General features: G+C 44.5%; 1 protein-coding gene and 3 non-coding genes across 4 annotated transcripts in view; 2 read left to right on the forward strand and 2 right to left on the reverse strand.

Moving 5' to 3' along the window:
* The window catches only part of LOC124718676 (C3 and PZP-like alpha-2-macroglobulin domain-containing protein 8), an 852,528-nt gene that overhangs the window by 512,464 nt on the left and 322,724 nt on the right, over nt 1–17,340 (forward strand). The window lies entirely within an intron of this gene.
* On the reverse strand, nt 3,791–3,864 carry Trnat-ugu. Its single transcript has one exon. It is a non-coding gene; the product is annotated as a tRNA-Thr (tRNA).
* Nucleotides 4,229–4,303, reverse strand: Trnat-cgu. Its single transcript has one exon. It is a non-coding gene; the product is annotated as a tRNA-Thr (tRNA).
* Nucleotides 4,377–4,450, forward strand: Trnat-ugu. Its single transcript has one exon. It is a non-coding gene; the product is annotated as a tRNA-Thr (tRNA).

Here is a 17,340-nt window from a genome sequence, read left to right on the forward strand (position 1 = left end):
ATTTACGTGATGTCTACGTTTGTTCTGCTTCCTCGTTCTAACAAACAATCTTTTCGTCACTAATTCTGTAACTATTCCTCCCAATTTCAAAACTTACTCTCCGGTTAGCTTTACTATCCCTGACAGAATCACAGGTTCAGTTATCTAGCGTTTATTTTCCGGTTAACCGATTTTACGTGTTCGTACAACGCGTTTTCGACCCTGTTCCGAGAACAGAAGTTATGCGACTTTTAAGTGGGGACTGCACAACTGGCTCTTAGTAGTGTAGCGTTTAGACAACAGTTTTATATAAAAATTTCATTTTTTTGAATTCACCGAGAAGCTTTCTTCCCTGTTATTCCTGTTAGTCGTTTATTTCCCCGTTGGTTGTCTGAATCTGTGGTTTTCGGTAATAATTATAACAACACTGATCATTAACACGCCCAATCAACGACATAAACAGCGACTGACATTCACCCGTTTGGTTTATTCGCCTCAGCTCCTATAGCCCCCTCCCCATTTTCCTGCAGGGAAGTTTTTTTATTTCTTGATGCGACGTGGATTCCCATGGCACAGATATCGCGTGCACTATGCACGCATTCAGTAAATCTACGTACGATTAGTTCAGAAATCAACTTAGAATGCGTTCAGTAATGTTCAGAAATCACGTGGGATGCGTATCAAAATTATATGATTTGATAGTACAACGCCGGCCGCTGTGGCCGAGAGCTTCTAGGCTCTTCAGTCCGGAACCGCGGAGCTGCTACGGTCGCAGGTTCGAATCCTGCCTCGGGCATGGATGTGTGTGATGTCCTTAGGTTAGTTAGGTTTAAGTAGTTCTAAGTTCTAGGGAACGGATGACCTCAGATGTTAAGTCCCATAGTGCTTAGAGCCATTTAAACCATTTGATAGTACGAGGGTCACTCCAAAAGAAATGCACCCTATTTTTTTTAACTCCATCTTTTATTTTACAGTGTGTAGATACATTCTTTAGGAACAATATTCTGTAAAGTTTGGAAGGTAGGAGACGAGGTACTGGCGGAATTAAAGCTGTGAGAACGGGGCGTGAGTCGTGCTTGGGTAGCTCAGTCGGTAGAGCACTTGCCCGCGAAAGGCAAAGGTCCCGAGTTCGCGTCTCGGTCCGGCACACAGTTTTAATCTGCCAGGAAGTTTCAACAATATTTTCATTTCTCCACATAATTTCCACCCCTCTAAACTGCCTTACGCCATCTTGGAACCAGCGCCTGTGTACCCGCACGGTAAAATTCTGGAATAACCTGTTGGAGCCACTGTTTGGCAGCGTGCACAAGGGAGTCATCATCTTCAAACCTTGTTCCACGAAGAGAGTCTTTCAGTTTCACAAAGTGAAGATAGTCACATGGAGCCAGGTCATGACTGTAAGGCGGGTGTTTCAGTGTTGTCCGTTCGAGTTTTATGATCGCTTCCACGGTTTTTTGACTGACATGTGGCCATGCATTGTCGTGCAACAGCAAGACATCCTGCTTTTGCCGATGTGGTCGAACACCACTCAGTCGAGCTTCAGGTTTCTTCAGTGTCGTCACATATGGATCAGAATTTATGGTGGTTCCACTTGGCAGCATGTTCATAAGCAAGAGTCCTTCAGAATCGAAAAACACCGTAGCCATAACTTTTCCAGCAGAAGTTGTGCTTTTGAATTTTTTTTTCCTTGGGTGAATTTGCATGATGCCACTCCAGTGATTGCCTCTTCGTCTCTGGTGAAAAATGATGGAGCCATGTTTGATCTCCTGTCACAATTCTTCCAAGAAATTCATCTCCACCATTCTCGTACTGCTCCAAAAGTTTGCTGCATATCGTTTTTCTTGTTTCTTTGTGAGCCACTGTCAACATCCTGGGCACCCACCTGGCACAAACCTTTCTTCAACGCCAACACTTTCAGTATTCTGGAAACACTTCCTTCCCCTATCCCAAAGTAGCGTGACAGTTCGTTCACTGTGACGCGTCTGTCAGCAGTCACCAAATCGTTAACTCTCTGCGCATTGTCTGGAGTGTGTGCAGTGCAAGGACTGCCGCTTCGAGGACAATCCTCAATATTGCCGTGCCCGCTTTCATCGCGTAACCTGCTTGCCCACCGACTAACTGTGCTGCGATCGACAACAGCGTCTCCATACACCTTTTTCAACCTCTTGTGGATGTTTTCCACTGTCTCGTTTTCGCAGCACAGGAATTCCATGACAGCACGTTGCTTCTGACATACGTCAAGTGTATCAGCCATCTTGAAGACATGCTGTGACGGAACAAGTTGAACTAAGTATGAAAACAAGCGGGAAGGATGTATCTGCACACTGTAAAACTCTCACACGTGCAGAATGAAAACTGTATTTTTACAAAAATAGTGTGCATTTCTTTTGGAGTGACCCTCGTACAAAGCGCGTTGGTGTTAGGCGCTTTGTGAAACAAGGTTTCTATTCTTCAAGAATATGAATTTGGCGCCCCCTGAAATTTCTGCCAGGAGCAGATGGCCCGTGCTTCCCCTTCCCCCCCCCCCCTCCCTCATACATCCGGGCCAGCAGCCCAGACCATCACATCTGGTTTTTAGCCCTTTTGACGGACGAGACTCAGGTTGGTACGCCACCTCTGTCCGAGGCATCTCCAGACACGTCCTCCCTGGCCACTGGGGCTCAATTCGAAACGGGAGTCATCACTAAAGAGTTTACTCAATGAGATTCCAGGCCGACGAAATTTCCAGAGACAGCGGTGGGATATCAGCCTGATTGTCCCCACCATGCGTCTCGACAACCAGGATTGATCGTCTGTGTCCCATGCCCTTTCGTAGTAGAACCCCCTCGGTTGTCATCCACAGCACTCCTCCACAACGGCTGCACGTCGACAATATTCTACGCACCGTTTTGTTGCCCTTCATAGCAAGCCATCCTGGGCTTACATTTCAACAAGATAATGCCCGCCCACCTCGAGAGCTTCTAGTGCTTGTTTTCCTGCTTGCCAAACCCTATTTCGGGCACTGAGGGCGCCAGGTCTCTCCCGGTTAAAGAATGTTTCGATAAATATGGACAGGGCCCTGCAACCATCTCGGAATTTTGACGATCTTTTTGTATCCCGCCTGAAAGGTTGCGCGAATGACGAAAGCGAATAGGAGCAGGAGAGGTAAAACACTTCGGTACTGTGTGTAAAACTATAGGTGTTTACTATAGGCAGAAACAAAGTTAGTAAATGGTTACATAACTTTGCAATGATGAGCACGCAGGTGCGAAGTTTTAGACCCGTCGTAAGTAGTGCGAAGTCTCTATATGAAGCGAAGTGTCCCGGCCGTCTGCTCTTTCTTCATCATATGAGCTGAATCTGGAGCGGAGCTCGTAGATCTGGACAGCGCCGGCTAGAGGGCGCTGTCGTTGGTGTCGGTGTCGTAGTGCGAACCTAAGAACTTGCACCTACGCCCTGGCATCATAGCTATCGATACCACAGATCTAACGCGCCGATTGGACAGAATTTGGCACGATATCCCTCAGGATAATATCCAAGAGCTCTGTCGATCAATGCCAAGCGGAGCAATTGCTTGCGTAAGTGTCAGCAGTGGACCAACGTCTTATTGATTTGTTCAGTTTGTGAAGCTCTGTTTCTTGAAAAAATCATCTATTTTTTAAAATTGTAATCATTTGTTTGTCTATATATATGAAAACTGTAACTGTTCTTGAAAGAACAGATACTGTTGATGACTGTGCAGCTTTTCCCTGGAATAAATGATGACTAACTGAATCCCTCAGCTGCCGACAGGTGTTGTTGATATACCTCGATGTGGACAGCTGAAAATGTGTGCCCCGACCGGGACTCGAACCCGGAATCTCCTGCTTACATGGCAGACGCTCTATCCATCTGAGCCACCGAGGACACAGATGAATAGCGCGACTGCAAGGACTTATCCCTTGCACGCTTCCCGTGAGACTCACATTCCCAACTGTCCACAATTCTAGATATGTATTGTACCTTATAGAAATTTGCCCATCCACTCATTACTCGCGCACGCTTTGGCGATTCCCGTAAGAGTTTGGGCAACCTGTGCGCATTCGCACAGACGAAGGTCAAAAGCTGGGTAGCCTTTTAACTATATATATGAAGACAGTAACTATTCTTGAAAGAACAGATACTGTTGATGACCGTGCAGCGTTTCCCTGGAATAAATGATGACTAACTGAAACCCTCAGCTGTCGACAGGTGTTGTTGTTATACCTCGATGTGGACAGCTGAAAATGTGTGTCCCGACCGGGACTCGAACCCGGGATCTCCTGCTTACGTGGCAGACGCTCTATCCATCTGAGCCACCGAGGACACAGATGTGGGAATGTGAGTCTCACGGGAAGCGTGCATGGGATAAGTCCCTGCAGTCGCGCTATTCATCTGTGGCCTCGGTGGCTCAGATGGATAGAGTGTCTGCCATGTAAGCAGGAGATCCCTGGTTCGAGTCCCGGTCGGGGCACACACTTCCAGCTGCCCACATCGAGGTATATCAACAACACCTGTCGGCAGCTGAGGGTTTCAGTTAGTCATCATTTATTTGTTTGTCTGTACCTGAATGTCTCATCTACCACACGTCCAGAATTGTTACTGACAAGGGAACCTCCCCATCGCACCCCCCTCAGATTTAGTTATAAGTTGGCACAGTGGATAGGCCTTGAAAAACTGAACACAGATCAGTTGAGAAAACAGGAAGAAGTTGTGTAGAACTGTGAAAAAATAAGCAAAATATACAAACTGAGTAGTTCAAGGGAAGATAAGCAACAATAAGGACGGTAGGAACGCAGGAGCGCCGTGTTCTCGTGGTAACGTGAGCAGCTGTGGAACGAAAGGTCCTAGGTTCAAATCTTCCATCAAGTGTAAATTTTAATTTTTTATTTTCGGTTTATGTGACAAACTCTTATGTTTTCATCACTTTTTTGGGAGTGATTATCACATCCACAAGAAAACCTAAATCGGGCAAGGTAGAAGAATCTTTTTACCCATTCGCCAAGTGTACAAGTTAGGTGGGTCGACAACATATTCCTGTAATGTGACGCACATGCCGTCACCAGTGTCGTATAGAATATATCCGATGTGTTTTCCTGTGGAGGAATCGGTTGACCTATGACCTTAGGATCAAATGTTTTCTGTTCCCATTGAAGAGGTACGTCCTTTCGTCTGCTAATCGCACGGTTTTGCAGTGCGGTCGCAAAACACAGACACTAAACTTATTACAGTGAAGAGAGATGTCAATGAACGAACGGACAGATAATAACTATGCAAAAATAAAGAAAGTAAAATTTTCAGTCGAGGGAAGGCTTGAACCAAGGATCTCTCGTTTTTTTTTTTTTAATTTAATTTAATTTTTTTATTTTTATTTACGGGTCTCCTTCCTCCCCTTCAACCCGTCCTTTACGCTCGCCAAGTGTTGCCTTCTCGGCCCGGCTTCTCCGCCTTTAAAGAATGAATGTAACTTGATGATGTGGAAACACGCTTCTTCTGAACGACAAACGAAATATGCCCCTTCTGTTGCCTTTGTTTGCAACATGGCTTGAATAAAAATAAATGTAAGTTCCATTGAGAAGGCAGTCACATAATTGTTATGGAAATGTAACTGCATCTGTAAAATTTCGTTCTCCGGGCGTGGAAAAACGGAAAGAAGCAAACTCATTATTGCTGATAAGTAAAATTCTCTTCTTCTGAAAGGTAATGATTTAAAGTAGGCTTCTGCTGCTTGATTTTACACATAATAACATAAATATGTCTTCCTGTGAAAAGTAGGAGTGAAAGAAAGAAACTAAATAAAGGGTAGATACCAGTTTCATCACTGTGTCGTATGGTTCCCCCAAAACAAAGTAATATAAACATAGAGGCCGAACTGGTTTATATTTATGATCTTCTCCGATTACTTGCTGTTGGATATCCTCCTCTTGCTACGTGAAGTACAACCTTGTACCACAAAGCTTTCGTCTAATATACGAAATGCTTCGTTGGATAATGTAAATTACGCACTTCTATTGGTTACAGTATTGTTTTAGTTAAAAAATTTGCGTAGTTTTCCTTGTATTTTTTAGTACACATCAACTTTTGGTGCTCAGTTGTAAGGTATACCCAGAAGTCCTCCCTATTGCTTGATTCTTTTGTTAGGATGTAATGCACCGTTTGGCCTTTCAACCAGTTGATTGCGTTTCGTTTTGTTTTAGGGTAAGGTATACTGTCAGGGTTTAAAAATGCAGCAGGCGTAACGGCGTTGGGCGTAGTTCTGCTGACGCTCGCTATCTTTTGTCTTATGTAGAGCCATATGTCTTTTACCTTGTCACACAACAATCTATGCTCTTCGGTGTCTGGTATATTACATAATGTACACAGCGGTGACTCGGCCAATCGAATAGAGTGCAGTTTAGAGTTCGTCGGAATTTTCCTGTTTACAGCTTAGTACCAGGTCGATCTAACATACGTTGGCAGGTTCCGGCAGTGAATATTTTGCCATATTGTTTACCAGTTATAACAAGGATACTTTTGTTCTACGTCGTTTCTGGGTTTGTCTTTCATCAAGTTATTGTAAAGTTCTTTCACTTTCATTATGTCTTTTTCAGGGATCCTTGCCTGTATGTAGCTGTATTCCACTAAAAAGTATTTCAAGTGGTATAGTCCGTTGGGTACGTGTTGGACATTTATAGGTGCACTGATGTCAGCAGGAGCTATTTCATTTAACAAATGTGCAACAAGGGTGCCACGTGGTTCCTTCCATTGTTTGTATGTGGTGGAAAGGTATAAGGCTTGCGCTTTTTTGCTGATATCGGTGAGATTTAACCCACCGCATTTCGTAGGGAGCATCAGAACGTCATATTTGACTTTGAAAATATGACCGCGGCTGACAAAATGTCCTAGTGCAGATGCGATACTTTTCGACAAAGGCGCAGGTGGTGGCAGAACTTGTGCTACATAATTGACTTTGGATGTGATGTATACATTTGCCACTATTACTTTCTGAAGTTCATCGAGTTTCCTAATACTATGTGCTTGTACAGAGGCGCGTATGCTGTTAAGTAATTTTCGATAATTCGCAGCAATAGTGTGCTTGATATTTCTTTTAAAATCTATGCCGAGACATTTCATGGTTTCAAGCTCGCGTAACAGACCCTGCGTTTGCGCCCCAATTCCACGGCCGATGTTGAAAATCCCCGACTTTGTTCTATTTAGTTTTGCACCAGATGCCTGTTCATATTTTGTTACTATTTGTAGTGCGCTCTCTACTTCAGTGCCATTCACGACTAGAAAGCCAACATCATCAGCGTACGCCTTGCACACGATCTTTTCTCCATGTATTTGTAGCCCTTGTAGATGTTTCATAAGGGAGGCAAGCAGGGGCTCGATGGCGATGGCGAAGAGTGCCATTGACATTGGACACCCTTGCCTAATGGAGCTGGTGACGTCAATCGGGCGGCTAATGTGCCCATTGATGACAAATCTGGCTGAGTTGTTTGTTAATGTATTTCGTACTACTGCTATGAATCTAGGAGGGAAGCCCATTGCGCCCATGGTCCGAAGGAGAAAACGATGATTTACCCTGTCGAATGCTTTATCAAAGTCGAGTGAGATGAGTGCACATTTTATATTGCAGACTTCGGCCGTTGAGATTAGGTCCCTGTAATCACAAAGGGTCTGGAGAATTCTTCTATCTTTGCCCACACTTGTTTGATAAGGGCCAGTGACGCTGGTCATTGTGGTTTTCAGCCTGCGAGCGAGGATGCGGCCAAAGATTTTGTAGTCACTGTTTAAAAGCGTGATTGGCCTCAGAGCGCTTACAATTTTCATGTTGGTGGTTTTTGGCACTAACACTACGAGTCCCTCACGAAGTTCTTTCGGGATGTCATTTTCAGGGTTTAGTAGTTCGTTGCAGATGAGAGTTAACTTAGCTTTTACGAGGTCACTAAATTTGCGATAAAATTCTGCCGGAATTCCGTCTGCCCCTGGAGCCTTATTTTTCATGCTTCCATATATAGCTTCTTCGACATCTTCTTCAGTCACTTCCGAGATGAGAGTTTGTGCTTCCGCGTGGCATACTTTGCCCTGGAGGTTGATCGTTAACTCGTCTTGAAGCTGTTCGTCAACTGGTTGACTAGACATTAAGGATTCAAAATGCTGTACGATTGCCTCATTAATCTCTCTCTGCTTCGTCAGCTTCCTTCCATCATCAGTTGTTATTTCAGAGATTATCTTGCGAGACGCCCTTTTTCTTTCACGAATTACATGATAAATGGAAGTGACCTCGTGCTGTGCTATATTCTGGGCACGCGACCGTATTTGGTAGCCTTCCAGTTGTTTACGCCTAAGAACCAAAATTTTTGCTTTAATTTTGTTAATTCTTTCGTAGTTGTCCACAACTGTTGCATCGGACTTGTACAAATCCCTTAGACACTGAAAGTAGAAGTCTATAGTTGATTTGTATCAAAAGTTTTTGTCTTTTGAGTAATTTATGAAAAACCTCCGTATTTTAGGTTTGGCATGTTTGAGCCACCAGTCAGTGCCAGAGTTGTACGAGCTACATTTGCTTTCACACTCTCTCCACAACTTGTAAAGTGCCTCCTGACAAGCTTGGACTTCCAGATGTGACACCTTGAGCTTCCATGTGCCTCTACCTCGGTAGGTCCCTTGTTTTGTCAGATTGATTGTGCATATGTACGCAACGTGATCCGAGAAAACGGTAGGCCATATTTCGGACTGCAAAATGTGGTGTTTCAAATTATGAGTTACATATATCCTGTCGAGACGGCTCGCCGAGTGACTTGTGGCGTGGGTGAAGCCAGGGGCTGCACCGTGCATATGTTCCCATGAGTCTGTTAGTCTTAAGTCATTAACTATACGTTCCAGTTCAGTACACTAGTTGAAATTGGGAGTTTGGTCTTTGGCATGCAAAACACAGTTAAAATCTCCTCCTAGGATAAGGTGTTCATATCGAGTTCCAAATAGTGGGACAATTTCTTCTTTAAAGAACTCCGTTCTGCGGTGCCTGTTACTGGATCCTGAAGGGGCATACACGTTAATGAGTCGTATGTTGTTTATTGTGGCCGCTATGCCTTTACTGTTTGGTAGTTTTACTACATCTTGGACTACTATGCCCTCCTTTGTGAGCAGAGCCGTGCCCGTTTCCGCTCTATGCCCTGGGTTTGTAATGGCGTTGAGGCCAGGTACGTTACCGAGCTCAATGTCTGTCACTTCTTGTAAAAGGATACTGTCACTGTCAGAAGCATATATAAAATCCTTTAAGTTCTGTAGTTTAAAGGAACTACTAATCTTATTAAGGTTTACTGTAGCGATCTTGTACGCTTGTATGTCAGACATTGGTCGTTCTACTTGATCAAACTTTAAACAACATTCTTCCGTTTTGTCTCGCAAGCGTCAGCTTTAATACTCATTTTAATAATATTCACCGGTAGCAAATGGTTCAGTGGTGTGTCCTTGGCCTTTAGAAAGTTCCTTCACGGAGACGTCTTCGTTGAAGAAATCAGCCACCTTTGTGGCTGGAGTACAGTCTGTTTTAGTTTCTGAAACTTCTGTCATTTCTTCATCCGCATTGTTATGATCGCATTCGTCTGCCCAGCTGGTTGACGTTGTCATCGTGGGTTGGACGAGTGAATCTTCAGGAGAGTGACTCGCTTCTTGAGGGTGGGTGGGTGCTTTCTTTGTTAGCTTTCCTTGGACGTCCCGTTTTTCCAGTGCAGAAGGGGAACGCTCCTCAGAAACTGGTGTCGCTTTCGTGTTGCCAGCCATCTGTTGGCTTAAGCTACTACCTATTTCCTTTGCTTTTTGTCGGAGTGTAGGAGCCGTCTCCTCTGCACCTTTGCGCGCCAGCCGGCGTTTCTTATTTTTTTTGGGAGAATTGCCTCTCGACGGACTTTCTTCAGTATCCAAGTTAGTTTCGCTTTCCTGCAAGGTGTGTCGGTCTTCAACTTCCGGTGGATCTGCTGCCTTAACAGTTGCAGGTGCCTGTTTCGGTGAAACTTCAACTGTTTTCGTAGGTTGGTGGGACTCTTGTAGGTCGTCAGCTATGACGGCACTGACATCCATCGGAATTTCAGTGCCTGGAGAATTTGTATGTGCACACGATTCAGGGGCTGAGGAAGCAGTCGGCCGTTCGCGTGCCATGGCGGCGTAAGTTCCCGGCAGTGTTGTCATCGCCGGTGGCCTGGCGGCCTCGCCGGCCGGCAGCTGCGCCACGCGCCGCTGTATACATTCTGCGCGAACGTGCCCAGGCTTGTTACAGGCTGGCTCTGAGCACTATGGGACTCAACTGCTGAGGTCATTAGTCCCCTAGAACTTAGAACTAGTTAAACCTAACTAACCTAAGGACATCACAAACATCCATGCCCGAGGCAGGATTCGAACCTGCGACCGTAGCGGCCTTGCGGTTCCAGACTGCAGCGCCTTTAACCGCACGGCCACTTCGGCCGGCTAAAACGTCTTGTTACAGGCGGCACAGGTTCGCGGTTGGTCGTCATAAATTACAATCCCTCTATATCCGCAGACATTGATGTACGACGGGATGTGCTTTTGTAACTCAACTCGAAGCTGCCGTACTCCATTTAGTACTGGGAATTTGTGCGCGCTTGACCATTTCTCGGCAAAGTTGCTGTGCACTTTGCCGAAGGGTGAAATTACGGCATTAATTTGGTCTGTTGAAATCTCAAAAGGCAACTCGAATATTCGAACTGTGCGAATACCAAAACCAGCATGTGCAACGGTGACTTCACCAACGTTTCCATCTGAGTGCTTAAATTGCATGACACCTCCGGAAGACTAAACTATTTTCTCGCACAACTCGGAACTACGTATTTTAACAAACACGACACAAGCTACAATCGACAGATGGATCCCGATTATATCATTAAAGGAGAGCTTCACATCTTCTTCTAACCAATTTTCTACTTCAAACGACTTGGGTCTGGCATATCGAGGATCAAAGGTAAGTTTCAACGTATCTTTTCGACTTGGTTGAGCCATCACTGCATGCTACTCATTACTTCTCGAAGCGTTCTATAAACGGAGTTTTAATCCGCAGCAAGCGCAAGACTCACCACGCGGAAGCACACACGGCGCAGCGCACACCACACTACGTCCTACCTCCACGCCGTCCGCCGGCGAACTTCGCGTTCAGCAGCTGCTCACGCTACCACGGGACCACGGCGCTTCTAACTACACTCTGTCCATGATGTTGCTTATGTGGCCCATGGACTACTCAGTTTGTATATTTTGCTTATTTTTTCACACTTCCACACAACTTCTTCCTGTTTTCTCAATTGATCTGTGTTCAGTTTATCAAGGCCTATCCACTGTGCCAACTTATAACTAAATCTGAGGGGGGGGGGGGGGGGGTGCGATGGGGAGGTTCCCTTGTGAGTGGCTCTAGGAACAGTCTTCTGAGTTGCAAAACTTCACTGGACACCAGACTCCACAGACATGAACATTACATCTACATCTACAATTATACTCCGCAAGCCACCCAAAGGTGTGTGGCGGAGGGCACTTTACGTGCCACACACATTATTGAGATATCTGGGATGCCTTGCAACGTACTGTTCGGGAGAGATCTCCACCCCTTCCAGCTCTTACCCATTTATGGACAGCCCTGCAGGGTTCACGGTGCCAGTTCCCTCCAGTAGTACTTCAACATTAGTCAGGTCCATGCCACTTCGAGTTGAGGCACTTCTGCATGCTAGCGGTGGCTCTACACGATATTAGGCAGGTACACCTGAAACATACCCTTAGAAAAATTAGTGAATTACTGTGCTGATAAACCTCGTACGTTATTTGATTTTCAAACAGCTGAGCAGCACTGAACGTACTCAGACATTTCTCACTTTGCTTATTCTGATGCCGGCCGGAGTGGCCGAGCGGTTAAAGGCGCTACAGTCTGGAACCGCACGACCGCTACGGTCGCAGGTTCGAATCCTGCCTCGGGCATGGATGTGTGTGATGTCCTTAGGTTAGTTAGGTTTAAGTAGTTCTAAGTTCTAGGGGACTGATGACCACAGCAGTTGAGTCCCATAGTGCTCAGAGTCATTTTGAACTTATTCTGATGAGCACTAAACTGACACACAATATTTTTAGCGCAACGCAGTCTGATTTTCAATAACCCCTACAAAAGAATGGCCCTGACTAACAATAACTTATACCTTTCATGAATCACTTACCCCACAAAAATCTTCGTTACTCGAACTATTGCAATACAGCAAGCGCCAATACTGCCAGCTAAATAAAGGATTCTAACCACTGATAGGCATAGTTAGCAAATGAAAGATTTTGATATAGAACAAACAATGTATTTACCTTAATAATCTTCAAAAGTCATCATATATATATATATATATATATATATATATATATATATATATCAGTTCATGATATCCAGTATTACAAATTTACCCTTTCTGATGGACACACGTCCAGATCGTCCGCCATCTCTCCCCCCACATCCACCACTGCTGGCGGCTCACCTCCAACTGCGCAACGCTACGTGCTGTTCACATCCAACTGCCCTACACTACAATAGCGAATATTCCAACAATGCGAACCAGCCACAGGCTGCACACAGCACAGCCAGTGATTTTCATACAGAGCGCTACATGATGTTACCAACATAGAAACCTAAACAACCTACTTACACACCAGTTTGTTTGGCTCTTCAGCGCACATCCCGACAGTTGATTATCTAATACATACCAATATGAACTTTTTATAGTGGCGATCATATTTCGTCGGTTCGAATGATGCTTGCAGAACACATCACTTCTTTAAATGACATACTAGACCAGACATCCAATCCCAGCACCGCATCTGCATTTTGTAGAATTGGATTTATGTGGTCGTAGTACTTTAGGTCGTTTCGGTCACTTACAAGGGGAGGCCGCCAATTGTGAAATTCAGATTCGATTCATACTGCGCATAAAAAAGCTCATGGCCAGAGGTGTAATGTGGCAAAGCACCAAGATGCACTTCTCAGCCGTTGTCGACAAAATCGACAGTTAAAAGAAACCACTGCGGTGAAATACTCTCTACGGTTAATAATTTTTCTACAGCGCCGTGGCGCAGCGGTAAGCGCTTGGGTTCGTAATTCGAAGGTCGCCGGTTCGAATCTTGCGCCATGCAATTTTTTTATTATTAGTTTTTTGTAATTTAAATATATATATATATATAAGGCGGATCGCTCTCCAATTGTACCGCCTCCATTTTTCCGTTTGTTTAACGGGGTGTACCAAAGCTCTCCCGTCCGCACTGATTTTCGACGATGTTATAAGTTGCGCTAGGGACCGCATCTACCTTCTTTCGAAGTTAGCGGGCAACTACGCTGTTATGCGGCGGCTCGTTTCGGCCCATTCAACATCTGTCCTTCAAGTGTAACGAGCGAGTAACGGAGTTTATATTTCATACCTGCCACAGCAAGTTTGTGTTCGTGGGGTCTCTATTCTAATTCGAACGTTTGACTTACGCTATACGTATTCGTTTCGGAATATCGTTTCTACGTCTTCCGTTACCTATACGTGGTTAACATTATGAAGATAATTAATAACATTTGTGAAATACAACTTTGTTTGCGGAAAACAATGATGTTCGAAGTCGCCAGTTTTTCCACGACAAACGATTTTCAACAACTTATTATATGCATAATTGTTGCAACTGATTGCCGGGAATTATATATATAAATCTGAATTACAAAAAACAAATAGTTAAAAAAACAAAAAAGGTAGCAAGGCGCGAGAATCGATCCGGCGACCTTCGGATTACGAATCCGACCGCTTACCGCTGCACCACGACGGTGCAGAAAATTAGTAATCGTAGAGAGTATTTAACCGCAACGGTTTCTTTTAACTGTCGATTTTCTCGACAACGGCTGAGAAGTGCATCTTGGTGCTTTGCCACATTATACCTCTGGCCATGAGCTTTTATTATGCGCAGTATGGATCGAATCTGAATTTCACAATTGGCGGCCTCCCCTTGTTAGTCTACATCTACATCTACACGATTACTCTGAAGTTCAAAATTAACTGTCAGGCAGAGGGTTCATCGAACCATGCTCGAGCTACTTCTCTACCATTCCTCTCTCGAACAGTACGCACAGAAAACGAACACTTAAATCCTCTTGTGCGAGCTCTGAATTCTATTTTGTTCAAAGAAAATCAAATGGCTCTAAGCACTATGGGACTTGACTTCTGAGGTCATCAGTCCCCTAGAACTCAGAACTACTTAAACCTAACTAACCTAAGGACATCACACACATCCGTGCCCGAGGCAGGATTCGAACTTGTGACCGTAGCAGCAGCGTGGTCCCGGACTGAAGTGCTTAGGACCGTTGAAAGGTCGCTACACTGAGTCACAGCGCCAGAGATTGCGCCAAAGAGTATTATTCCGCCGCCTCCACTGGCAGTGGTTGTTCAGAGGTTGTCGAGGGCAGTTGTAGTTCAGAGGTTATCGTGGGCAGTGCTTGTTGAGAGGTTGTCGAGAGCAGTACTAGCTGAGAGCATGTCGTGGGCAGTTATTGTTCTGTAGGGCGAGACAGCAGATGCTGTTCGGTTGGTGTAATGTGTATATGGAAGATGTCGCAATGATCACAGTGTATTTTTCGTCAATATATATGGAGGTAGCAAAAACTTTTTTTTTATTTCAAATTTCCTAAATAACAATGCCTCTTGGTCACAGGTTCAGTCAACAAAGCATCTGGCTCGTATTCATGTATTAGACTTGTAATTCTGGTTTCTATGTGCAATTATAGTATTTCTGGTTTTTCAATTAGTTCATTGTAAATGGTGTTTAAAATATCTTGTCGTATTGAGGAAGAACCGTGCCAGATACATGTACGTTGAATCACACTTCCACACACAGAACAGTTACACTTGTGCTTTGTTGCTTCGTAGCTTTTATAGTTGCTCGTGACTTAATTAATCAATTGTGTTAACGGAAATTTCCTTTCAATTTTTATTGTTATTTTATGCAGTCAGATTGCGTACTAATACTACTCAGGACCAACCGGTTACGAGACTTCGCAACCGGACACACAGCGACTACAATTATTTGCATTTTTAAAAATTAAGTCCCCATGCACCGTTCCACCAAAGCGGCCGGCATATGATCATCATTCCTCCCCCTGGAAGTGGGCGGAACAAAATATTTTCCCATTCTGAGGAAATGCCAATGACTACTACCCCAATTCATGTATCATATCCGTGGACTCTCCCCGCTATTTCACGACAATACAAAACGAGCTCCCATTCTTTGAACTCTTTCGATGAATCCCATACTATGCAGCAATACTGAAGAGGGCGAACAAGCGTGGTGTAAGCAATCATTTTAGTAGACTTTTCACAGTTTCTATGTTTTTTGCCAATAAAGCGCTGTCTCTGGTGTTTGTCCACAACGCTATGTGACTGTTCCAATTTCAGTTATTCGTAATTCCATTTCTAAGTATATAGTTGAATCTAGTTTGATTTATCTTGTACCCGAGATTTAGCGAATTATTTTTACTACTGATTTGGATGACTAACAATTATCGTTACTTCAGTCAGCTTCCACTTTTCGCGCCATACAGACACATTGCGTAAATAATTTTGCAATTTATTTTTATCATCTGATGGCTTTAGAAGGCGGTGAATGATAGCATCATCTTCAAAAATTCAAAGAGGACTGATTACTAAACTCTTATGCAGATCAAGAACTGCAAAAATGGTTCAAATGGCTCTAAGTACTATGGGACTTAACGTCTGAGGTCATCAGTCCCATAGACTTAGAACTACTTAAACCTAACTAACCAAAGGACATCACGCACGTCCATGCTCGAGGCAGGATTCGAACCTGCGACCGTAGCAGCAGCGCGGTTCCGGACTGAAGCGCGAAGAACCGCTCGACCACAGCGGCCGGCTCAAGAACTGCAGGCGGCATATATCACTTCCGTAGGGTACGCCAGATATTACATTTGTTTTACTCGGTAACTTTCCGTCGGGAATTACGAAATGTGACCCTTCTGAAAGGAAATCAGTAATATATTCACACAACTGAGACGATACTCCATAGACATGTAATTTAATTAGAAGTCGACTGTGTGCGACTGCGTCAGAAGTCTTCTGGGAGTTTAAATATATGGACCAAATTTGACGTACCCTGTCGAAAATAAAGAGCTAGTTGTGTTTCACAAGAACGATATTTTCTGAATCCGTGTCGTATGTTTGTCAATGAATCGTTTTCTTCGAGGTATTCATAACTTTCGAACACAGTACATTTTCCAAAATCCTACTACAAATCGACGTTGGCTATGCGTGTCTGTAGTTCAGCGGATTGCTCTTATTTCGTTTCTTGGGTGTCAATGAATCTTGTGCAACTTTCCAGTCTTTGCATACGAGCGAGCCGTTGTATATGATTGCGAAGTATGGAGCTATTGTATCGGCACACTCTGAAACCAACCTCATTGGTATCTTAGTTATTGTACGGATCTGCAGTTTCTGCTGATCTCTCACCAGTGCATAAGTAGAATTATTGCGTCATGAGATTGGCAAAACGGTATGGGCTTGTCCTATGTAAAATGGCGAAGCGGTTCTGAGGTTCCATTCAGTCCCTTGTAGACCATGCTGGTCTGGCAGTTGACACGGTCAAGTCGTTTAAATATCTGGGCGTAGCGTTGCAATGCAGTATCAAATGGAATGAGCATGTGAGGACCGTGTTAGGAAGACGAATGGTCTACTTCTGTTTATTGGGAGAATTTTAGGAAAGAGTGGTTCACCTGTAAAGGAGACCACATATAGGATGTGCTGCGACCTGTTCTTGAGTACTGCTCCAGTGTTTGGGAACCGTACCAGGTCATACTGAAGGAAGACATCGAAGCAATTCTACATCTACATAGGAAACCGCATATAGGACGTGGTGCGACCTGTTCTTGAGTACTGCTCCACTGTTTGGGATCCATACCAGGTCGTACTGAAGGAGGGCATCGAAGCAATTCTACATCTACATAGGAGACTGCATATAGGACGTGGTGCGACCTGTTCTTGAGGACTCCTCCACTGTTTGGGATCCGTACCAGGTCATACTGAAGGAGGACATCGAAGCAATTCTACATCTACATAGAAGACTGCATATAGGACGTGGTGCGACCTGTTCTTGAGTACTGCTCCAGTGTTTGGGATTCGTACCAGGTCGTACTGAAGGAGGACATCGAAGCAATTCTACATCTACATAGGAGACTGCATATAGGACGTGGTGCGACCTGTTCTTGAGGACTGCTCCACTGTTTGGGATCCGTACCAGGTCGTACTGAAGGAGGACATCGAAGCAATTCTACATCTACATAGGAGACTGCATATAGGACGTGGTGCGACCTGTTCT

This window comes from Schistocerca piceifrons, chromosome 10, assembly GCF_021461385.2.
Source record: "Schistocerca piceifrons isolate TAMUIC-IGC-003096 chromosome 10, iqSchPice1.1, whole genome shotgun sequence".
Lineage (NCBI taxonomy): Eukaryota > Metazoa > Arthropoda > Insecta > Orthoptera > Acrididae > Schistocerca > Schistocerca piceifrons.